This window comes from Cricetulus griseus, chromosome 3 (assembly GCF_003668045.3).
Source record: "Cricetulus griseus strain 17A/GY chromosome 3, alternate assembly CriGri-PICRH-1.0, whole genome shotgun sequence".
NCBI lineage: Eukaryota > Metazoa > Chordata > Mammalia > Rodentia > Cricetidae > Cricetulus > Cricetulus griseus.
In genome coordinates this window covers 56216225-56226117 of record NC_048596.1, presented here as the reverse complement: position 1 = coordinate 56226117, position 9893 = coordinate 56216225, and the positions used below count along the sequence as shown (strand labels likewise).

Below are 9893 nucleotides of genomic sequence, written 5' to 3'. Positions count from 1 at the left end.
ATAAGACTAAATGAAAATCCAAGCCCATGTTCTACTTTAGCTCAAGTTGGTGGATGACACAAGCTATGTATGACAAAATTATGTCTATGAAGTCCCTAGTGTCATTTCTAGAATCATTTCTCATACCACAAATACATACCCGAAATGTCCCAAGCGCTTATTCTACTGTCTACCATCACATCATCCATCTACCCACCCACCCACCCATCCATCATTCTAGCCAGCCATCTGCCAGCCACCAACTACCAATCCATCTCTCCAGCCATCTGTCCATAGATCTATGCATTCATCCATTACCCATCTATCCATCCACCCACCTATTCACCCAGATACCCACCTATCCATCTACCCACCCATACATCTATCTACCATCCATCCACCCATCTGTTTATTCATCCATCTCCCCACCCATCCATCTATCCACCATCTACCTACCATTGATACAACTATCATCCATTAACCCACACATCCATGTACCTATTCACTTATACACTCATCCACCTATCTATCCATGCCTTCATCTAACCCATTTTACACTGTTCACTCATTCATTAACTCACTTATCCTTCCAAGTGTCCATTGATCATCCATCCATCCATTTATCCATCCATCCATCCATCCATCCATCAGTTTTAGTAACTTTACAGGCCCTGGGGCTTCTTTGCCTCTGGAATCATCCATACTCTCCAGTCATCAGACCCTATTCCTTCCAGCCAGCCCAATGATTCAGACAAGTGCAGTCCATGACATTCCAGAGCTCATAGTCACCAATACAGACAGAAGCAGCACCCAGAAGACCTGAGCCTATCATTTCTCCTCCCCATCACCATTGTGATGCTCTTGTCCTGTTCCTGTGGCTACTGGTCTCCATACTCATCTGTAGCAGAGGCGGGGGAGACCCAATGACCACCACCCTCCCACTGCTGTCTCAGAGAGGGATACTACTGTGAAGGGGCTTGCCAGGTAGGTAGGAGGATGTACAGTGTTTGTGACATCTGGCTTGGACAGAGGGTATTTGCCCAGGACTCTGGAGCACTCTGTGGTCCTTGGCTTCAGGGACTAAGGAATTCTTTCTTGGTCTGTACTTTGAGATCCCAGAGGTTCAGCTTTGCCTTATGCAGCCACAATTGATGGCATTATAAAGACATAGAAGAGGAAGGATGCCATCAATTGTGGCAGTTCAAAGTAGGCCTCCTGGGGTTGGTCGAGTCCTTGAAGCAGTTATGACTGGTCTAGTAGGAGATGGGGAGCCATTAGGGACTAGGCCACCCTACAGACACCTGACACATGAACAAGGCTTGCTTCCAGAGCCTCAATTTCCCCAACTGCAGAAGCAGGAAGACTGCCTACTCAGGGATGGAATGAGGTGGAAATGAAACTCTATATTGGAAATGACAATGCTGAACTCATGACAGTTGTGCAGACATGGCCAGAGTCAGTTGGGACACATCTGTGGTGCTCGTGAGACTGTTCCCCATGCATCCACTCTGGTGTGCCAAAGAAAAGAGGTTCCACAGTGATGCTGACTCCTTCTTCCATGACCTTCAGGTCAAGTCTGAGAGCCAATTTCATGTTATATTTTTCTGTTTTTTGTCTTGTTTGTATGTTTGTTTTTAGAACTGTGTGTGTGTGTGTGTGTGTGTGTGTGTGTGTGTGTGTGTGTGTGTGTGTGTGTGTGTGTGTGTGCCCACAGAGGCCAAAAGAGGGTGTCAGATCCCCTGAAGCTGGAGTTAGAGGAGACTATAAACTGCCTTGTGGTGGGTGGTGGGATCTGAACTTGGGTCCTCGAGAACAGCAACAGTACTTTTATCGGCTGAGTCATCTCTCCAGCCCTGGATATTTTCCTCTTAATTGATATTCCCATCATTCTGTGAAACAGAAAAAGTTCACAGAAGTCTCAAGACTATGGTGGCCAATGGAAACCTGCAAACACTGTTGGAATGAAAGTGGTCAAGGAGCCAGCCTAGCCAATCCCAGAGGGGACCCTCTATGGCTGCTCGGAGTCACCTGTTCCTCTGGACTCCAGAGCCTGGGGAAGAAGGACTGGATCCAGGGTGTTAGTGAAATGTCCTGGGGCGAGTCCAGGGCCACTTCTTTCCAGGGAAGGGTCAGGAATTGGTTTGGTTACAAATTCAGGGCTCAGACAGCCCATTCCACACTCCATACACATACACACATCTGTCCTGCATCTCCCAGATTGGCAAGGAACACTGTTTTCTATTCCCTCCAGCAACATTTATAAGAAAACCCCAAAGCCCTGGCAGACTTGGCCACCCTCCTGATAGTAAACAGCCCAGGGCAGTCCCACAGTCCTCCAGGGTCTTGGAAGGAAGGGTGTCCTGTCTTTCTGCTAGACCCCTCTCCAGACAGGGCCCCCTGATCCCTAGTCCGAGGAGCTTCAGGAAGTCAGTCCTGAAGCAAGCAAAGCCTGAACCATCATCTATTTGCTACAGACAGCCAGGCTCCCCTAGCATAGGTCCATCCCTAGGCCACCTCTCCCCACTAGCTCCCAGTGGGCCTTAATACCCACTCCTAGATTGCCTCAGGTCTTCAAAATTCCATGCTCTCACATGCATTTGAATCCTGCATGTGTCAGGACCCCTCCACCTGGCCTCTCCTTCCTACATCTTCCTTGGCTAATCTCTCCTCAGCCTCCAATGTCTGCTTGGGCACTCTTACCTCCAGGGAACGCTCCCTAATGCCATGTTGGGCCTGGACACCCTCTCTGGGTCTCTCCTGATCGAGGCCCTCTGTTCTGCTTTCTTGTCATTTGATGAGTGTCCCAGATGCTTCCCAATGGGACCAGAAGCTCTGGGGTGGAGCCTTAAGATGGCCACTGATGCTGCAAGAGCCTGCCTTGGTGAATGAACACTATTAATGGTAGTGATGCCCAGGGCCCCTGAGATAGCTAAGAAGCCATTCCTGGGAGGAGAAACTGGACTGGACATCCTCTCTATTTACCCTCCCCTTTATCTTCCTAGCCCCCCCAGACTCCCAACCAGAAAAAAGGAGGCCACAAAGACCAGGACACAGCAGAGAGATGGCCATTCCACGTCAGCCCCAGCCTTCCAGCTCTGTGTGGAGCATAAGGCAGTCAATGAACCACAGCAGTCCAAGTTCCCATCCCTTGGAGGACAAGCCATGAGATGTCACAGTAGACAAAGGCTGGAAGCTAAAGGAAGAGACTGAGATTGCCTCTGGCTTTCTGGATGCACAAAGTTGAAACCCTTTTGCCCCCCGGATCCCTCCACTATCCCTGTTAGTTACAAACATCTAGTGACCAGGAAGAGCATGATTGGGTCTTTCAGTGCCCCAGCAGGACACAGGACCAGTGTCTACACTTTATGTGTATATGTATCTGTGTGTGTGTGTGGGGGGGGGGGTATCTGTGTATGTGTGGGTGTGTCTGTGTGATGTACATACGCGCATATGAGTGCGTGAGAGGTCAGAGGTCAATGTCAGCTATCTTCTTCTTTTGCATGCTACCTGATTTTTTTTGACAGCATCTCTCACTGATTTGGCTAGACTAGTAGCTCCAGGTATCCCCCTGCCTCCACCCTTGCCTCCAGCTCACCAAATGGCTAGACCAACTGGCCAGCAAGCTCCAGGGATCCACATCTCTGTCCCTCAAGTGCCGGGGTTACTGAGGCCTGACATTGAATACCGCTGGGCATCTGAACAAAAGCCCTCACCTTGCATAGCAAACACTTAACCAACAGAGCCTTCTCCCCAGCCCTAGTGGACTTTTTTTTTTTTTTTTTTTTTTTTTTTTATGAATGAAACTTCAGCTAAGCTTCTTGCAGCTGGCCACGCCCTGTTGCTCTGCCTTGACCACTGTATAACCCCAGGGGACAGACAGCAGAGGGAACTTCAAAACGAAAGTGTGAGTCACACAGAAGGAAGGAAAAAATGAAAAGGACATTCTTTAGTTTCTAGAAGCTGGACTCTGGGCCCCAGGAGCCCTGGCCCTGGCAGTGGCTCCTGCAAACATGACCTGTTCACTGCACTGGTTCTGCGACCCCTGTGGTCCAGCTCCATATGGACAGGGAAAGGCTGCCTACTCCCAATTTCTGTCTGGGGCACTTGGCAGGAGTGGCTAGGTGTCCTTGCAGTCAATGCCGCATTTATGCCTTCAGTCAGTGAGTAGCTAGTAAGTGACTGCAATAAACCAGGTGAGAACTGTGGCCCATCCAAGCAGGGTCCACCCTCCCAGATCTCCCACAGCATTGCAGGAGGCAACAGGAGCAGGGCCTTGGGTTGCTGTTAGGGTTACAGTGCCAGCCTAGCTGGGCAGGAAGGAGACAACAGTGAGCCCCTAAGGTGGAGACAGGGCTGCACATGGAGCAAAGGGCAGGTAGCAGAAGAGTTGCTTGGGACTTGATACATGATAGAACTGCAGATGGTGGCTAAGAGAAAGCTCAAGCCAGAACAAGGACTTGGGTCAGGTAGCACACACATCAGGGAGGTCAATCCAGCCCTCATTTGCCTTCAGAACCCAGTATGGACGTGCAGAAAGGAAAGCCACTGTGTGCTTTATAGACTTTGGGGAAGTCACAGCCTCCTCTTGCTTGGGGGAGGCAGGAAACCCCCTCCATCCAGGCGTCTGCCAGAGCACCCGCAGGCTTCCTCTTCCCCTGAACAGCCTCCCTCTCCTGGCCCTGATGTCCCTTTAAAGGAACTTGAATCAGAGTTAAGAATGATGGTGACTCAGGGTGGGAGGGGTGGTCACTTGCACTGGCCTGTTGCCAGGACTGCAGCGCAAAAGGAAGCAGAGCAACCACAGCTGCCTGTGTGTGTGTCCCTGTGAGGGGCAGAAACCACAGAATCCCATTTGAGATTCCACCACGTTGGAACTTGTATGATGAAGTTACCCCTTACAATGGGGGCATTCAGGGCCCACCCGCGCCTGCAGGGCTGGGGCCTGTTCCTCGGGCCAGCTGATGGTGATGTCATCTTCCGTTAGGAGGTCCCCCCCTCAACTCCGTTGACTAGGGACTTAAAAAAATGCACCAGGAAACTCAAGTGCAAGCCAGAACGGAAGCCTTGGTTTTATTTATAGTTGATAACTTGCGTCCGGCTTGCTCCACGGGATGCAGAGCCTGAGGATAAAGAGCCCACAGGAGCAGATGACAGAAGGGCTCGTGTCCTGGGCTACTGTGCCATCCAAGAACAAGTATGAAGCTTCATTCTGAGCTTCCCAGCAGCCAAAGCAAAGAAGGGACAGAGTACTATAGTGTGATATCATAGAAAACAAGGTTGTGGACCTAGTGTTCAGATTAGCTAAGACCTTAGATTCTACTTTCTCATGGTCAGGACCCCAGGCATCCCTGCATAGCATCCAGCAGGGTCTAGAGCAAGTTATAGACCTGGCTAGGTGATGATGATCCTCAGAGAGAAAGTGCAAGAGCCTTGCTCCCCTTTCTGAGCACATGGCAGACATCACTAATAGATTGCAGCACTCTTTTCCCTAGCCAGTTTCTGCCTCAGAGCCTCATTCCATACAATTCTCCAGGGACTACTACAAAAGGCTAGCACAGAGCTAGAGAGTGCTGAGCTTGTCCTCTGAGCTTGTGATCAGCTGAGGAAGCTCTGGGAGGGCCCAGATCTGGGACATTCCTAGCACCTGGATCATGCCTACATATGGTAGGTGCCAAATAAAAAACTGTCTGCTGAAGGCAGAAAGGGGAAGGAGCTAAGGTAGGAAAGAGCTGTGCATGCGCCACACAGGAAGTCATCAGTGAGGACCTGGATCCTGAAAAGGAACTTGACAGGAGGCGGGAGTGTAGTGGCCCAGCCTGGCCTGGCTTCTAGCCACAAGTGGCAGCACGCTATGGGGCCCATGAATCTCATGAGGCTGGGACTGTGGGGGGTCAAGGGTGGCCATGGCTGGGCCATGTGCATTTGGCAATGGCCAGTCCTTATCAAGTTACTGGCAGATTCCACCCCACAGTCACAGGTGGCTGTGCAGTTTCTGCCCAGATCTGATGTTTTCTCCACAGCAAATAGCTCTCTAGCTTCTTTTCCATGGGCTTATCTGAGGCGTGTTGCCTGGCCACCTCACAAGAGGTACACCCCAGAACTACACTTTCAGGCCATGTGTAGGACACTCCCTGGTAGCCTGGCCTGCATGGATCCAGCTCATCCCATCTTCTCCCTCTCCTCCGTCTGAAACAGCTGTCACCAGTTGCTGTTACTGTGTCCTCTGGCTTTCAAGCTGACTGGTGGCTGCTGTATTCAAGGGCTTCCCAGGCCAGACTGGGAGAGACACAGACACGTGTCCAGCAGTAGCTCTGACTATAGCACTGCCGTGTGGATGTGTAGGAGACACTGATTCTCTCTGCCTGGGAAGCCCCGCCTGAGTCTCCAGATGGTAGCAGAGTGAGGAAGGAGGCAGCATGTCAGGAAGGCATGCCACCCTGACACAGTGCCACAGTTAAGGAGCACAGCTGTTGGTAGCTGTCTGCACTCTACCTGGTGTGAGCTGGCCAGCTGCAGGTACAGCTCCCACGGGACCAGGCAAGCTATAGAAGTATAAGGTGAGGAGATAGTCATAGCTGAAGGGAAGAAATCCCTGTTTGGACACTGACTCTCTGGAAGACCCTCTCTTTTGTATGGGGTGGGTTGTGGGGCATCAAGAGGAAGAATCCATGGGTGGGCGGGACTTCCTGGAGGACAGGGATTGATTCCCGATTTTAGGCACTTCTTGGTAGGAAGGGCTCCTTCTACATCAACATTTCTTTCTTTGGGGTTAAGGCCATACAGAAGTCACAGAGAGGCCAGATGAATGGTGCCCAAGTCACAGTTCCATTTGTGGGCAACCCCCCTTAGTGACCTTAGAACCCTAGAGATGAGGGCCATTCATTCATTCATTCATTCACTTATTCACTAATACCACACCTCTGGCATTATAAAAAAAAACAAAAAACAGCAGACAGTGAGAGAGCCTATTTAAGGGCTTCTCACACAGCTGGGACCACCCCATGGGGCTACAGTTGTTCTCTTACAGGTGGTGAGGGACTGAGACTCATATGGGAGTGCATGGCAGTGTAATACCTGGGGTGGAACAGAACCCTTGGGGTAGAGGGGCAGAGTGAGGAGGGGTTCTTCAGCCCCAGGCCTCTTGTTCACCTTCTAGAAAGCAATGGTAACAGAAGTTTGCATGAGTCCTACTGTAGGCTCAACTGGCACTCTGCCCTCCCCTTTCCTTCCTGCATCCCTGATTCCACCAGGGTTTGGTGAACACTTTTCTCTTTTTGTGGAGGGGAGGTTCAAGGCAGGGTTTCTCTGTGTAGCCCTGGATGTTCTGGAACTCATTCTGTAGACCAAGTTGGCCTCAAACTCAGAGATCCACCTGCCTCTGCCTCCCTGGTGCTGGAATTAAAGGTGTGTACCACCACCGCCTGGCCCTGGAAAGCACTTTGAATATGCTTTCTCATTGCTAAAAGGCGTACAGGGCAGAACCCAGGAAGCCTACATCCCCAGCTCCTCTGATCACTGTGCTGATCAAGTCAGCAGACAAAGGTCAGGGAAACCTTGGGGGAAAAAGGAGAGCAGAAAGCAAGGGAACCCTGACAGGAGCTCTGCAGCTGGCTCTGTCTGCAACCAAAGGTGGCACTGCAGCCCCAAACCAGCCATTACTCTGCAAGGCATTATGGGCTTCACAGGCCTTATCAGGACCTTGGCTTTGCCTCTAGGGTTGGGGACCCTGGCCACAGCAGAGGCAATGTCTCACTCCCCCTTCTAGAATCTTCCTCCAGTTGCTGAGTTTTCAGGGTAGAACATGAGTTTCCGATGAACTGGTTACCTGGACAGAAATAGTGGGAAGGAAGGATAACGAGGTTCAGGAACCAATCCAACATGGAGGCAGAGACACAGGGCATCTACACCTATTCAGCTTCTGGCTGCCACAGGAGGGGTGTGACTCCTCCCTGGGGTCACACTGTGCTGGAAATGCTTGTAGATAGCTGCTTCAGTACCCAAAGAGGATATGTGGCTCCTCTGCCCACAGGGAGTACTGTCAGGCTTCCCAGGCCTCCCTAGACTGTTCCCAGAATCCCGCCTACCACAGGGCCCCCCTTTCCCTCCAACTTGTCCATCAGCTCCATCTACTGGCTGCTCAGGGCAGGACCAAGAGGCTTGCTGAAGGCAGAGGCTGATGTCTCAGTGTGTCCCCATTTTAAAGATGGGAGCAGAGGCTGAGGGAGAGGAAGCCCATTTGAGGTCACCTGGCCAGAGATCGCGGCAGGCTTACCTCCCACGGCTCTTCTCTCCAGTGACGTACACTGGGGGGATGGCGTACATCATGTCTCGTCCCACCTGTATCTACTGTGGACAGGTCCACAGTCCCACACGTCTCCCAAGACTCAACTCCACTTTGGTTACCAGAGTTCATTTCTTTGGGCTGATGTTTACCTCTGTGACCCCCCAATAGCCCAACTGAGTCCTAAAATCGAGGCACTAAACATTCTCTCCTGTCTTCTACACTCAAAGCATGTGCCAGACCGTTAACCAATGGAGGACACTGATGGTAGTAATGATGACGGTGAGTGTGGTGATAGTGATGTTGATGGTGGCGACAGTGATTATGATTATGATGATAGTCATGTTCACCGAGGTAATGATGATGGTGATGATGATGGTAATAGCTATGGTGATGGTAGCAATGGTAATGATGGCAAGGGAGGTGATGTGGTGATGATGACGGTGATGACAGTGGTGGTGATGCTGATGATGGTGTGAGTGGTGATAGTAATGGCTGTGGTGGTGGTGATGGTTGTGACGGTGGAGACAGCGTGCTCTGAACATGCAACTATAGTGACGGTATTATTACTATCTATTCTCTCAAGAAAGAAACTGAGACCAAGAGAGGTTTAAGCCACCTCACTGGTTAGCCACTTTTCCTACAGGAACAGCTGCCAATTGCACCAGAGCCACATTGATCCTGCTCCTTAACTGTTTCCTCACACTGCCTTGCTGTATTCTCAGACCTGCCTGTGTCTATGACCCCTTTAGGGATGTTTCTTTTTCGGTCCTCAGTGTTATGCCTCTGTCAACCACACAAACTTGGCTGTTTTCTTGGATGTTCTTACACTGCAAATAAGACAAAGTTGCAGCATATGGAGCCCAGGTGTGAGTCCTCCCAGGGTACTGAGGAGGAGGGACCACAATTCCCCTGTAGCACTTGGTCTCACCTCTCTGATCTTCAGGTTGAAGCACGGGCTTGGTGAGTAGCCCCCCCGCCCAGTTGCAGGACCAAATGCAACAAGTCTATGGTATATGTCCCAGGAACTCTGTCTCTCTGGCCATGCTTGGACTCTAGAAGGCACCCGAGGTGACCACAGATGTGTGTGAGCTTGTAAACATGCCTCTGTGTGGATAGAAGCCTGCTCTAAATCAGAACAAGGTGATGCAATTAAGAGATACACAGCAGTTGCCTGGGTCCTAATGGCTGGGCTCTGCCAAAATCTTTACCAGCATGATCTTATTTAGCCTCCCAGCTGCACTAGCTAACAGCTTATGTTATTTATGGAGCAATGCACTGTAGGATGCTAATCATTACCTTTGTGATCACAGAACTGACAGGGAGCTGCAGCTGCTACTACCATCATGACCATCATGTCCATCATGTCCATCATGACCATCATGACCATCATGTACATCATGGCCATCATGGCCATCGTGACCATCATGACCATCATGGCCATCATGACCATCATGGCCATCGTGACCATCATGTCCATTGTGACCATCATGACCATCATTTCCATCATGGCCATCATGACCATCATGGCCATTGTGACCATCATGACCATCATGTCCATCATGACCATCATGGCCATCATGACCATCATGGCCATCGTGACCATCATGACCATCATGACCAGCATGACCAG

General features: G+C 50.7%; 1 long non-coding RNA gene across 1 annotated transcript; it reads left to right on the top strand.

Moving 5' to 3' along the window:
* Positions 1-717: 717 nt before the first annotated feature.
* LOC118238545 lies at positions 718-6918 on the top strand. Its single transcript, XR_004769059.1, has 2 exons — positions 718-963; positions 2982-6918. It is a non-coding gene; the product is annotated as an uncharacterized LOC118238545 (long non-coding RNA).
* Positions 6919-9893: the final 2975 nt, after the last annotated feature.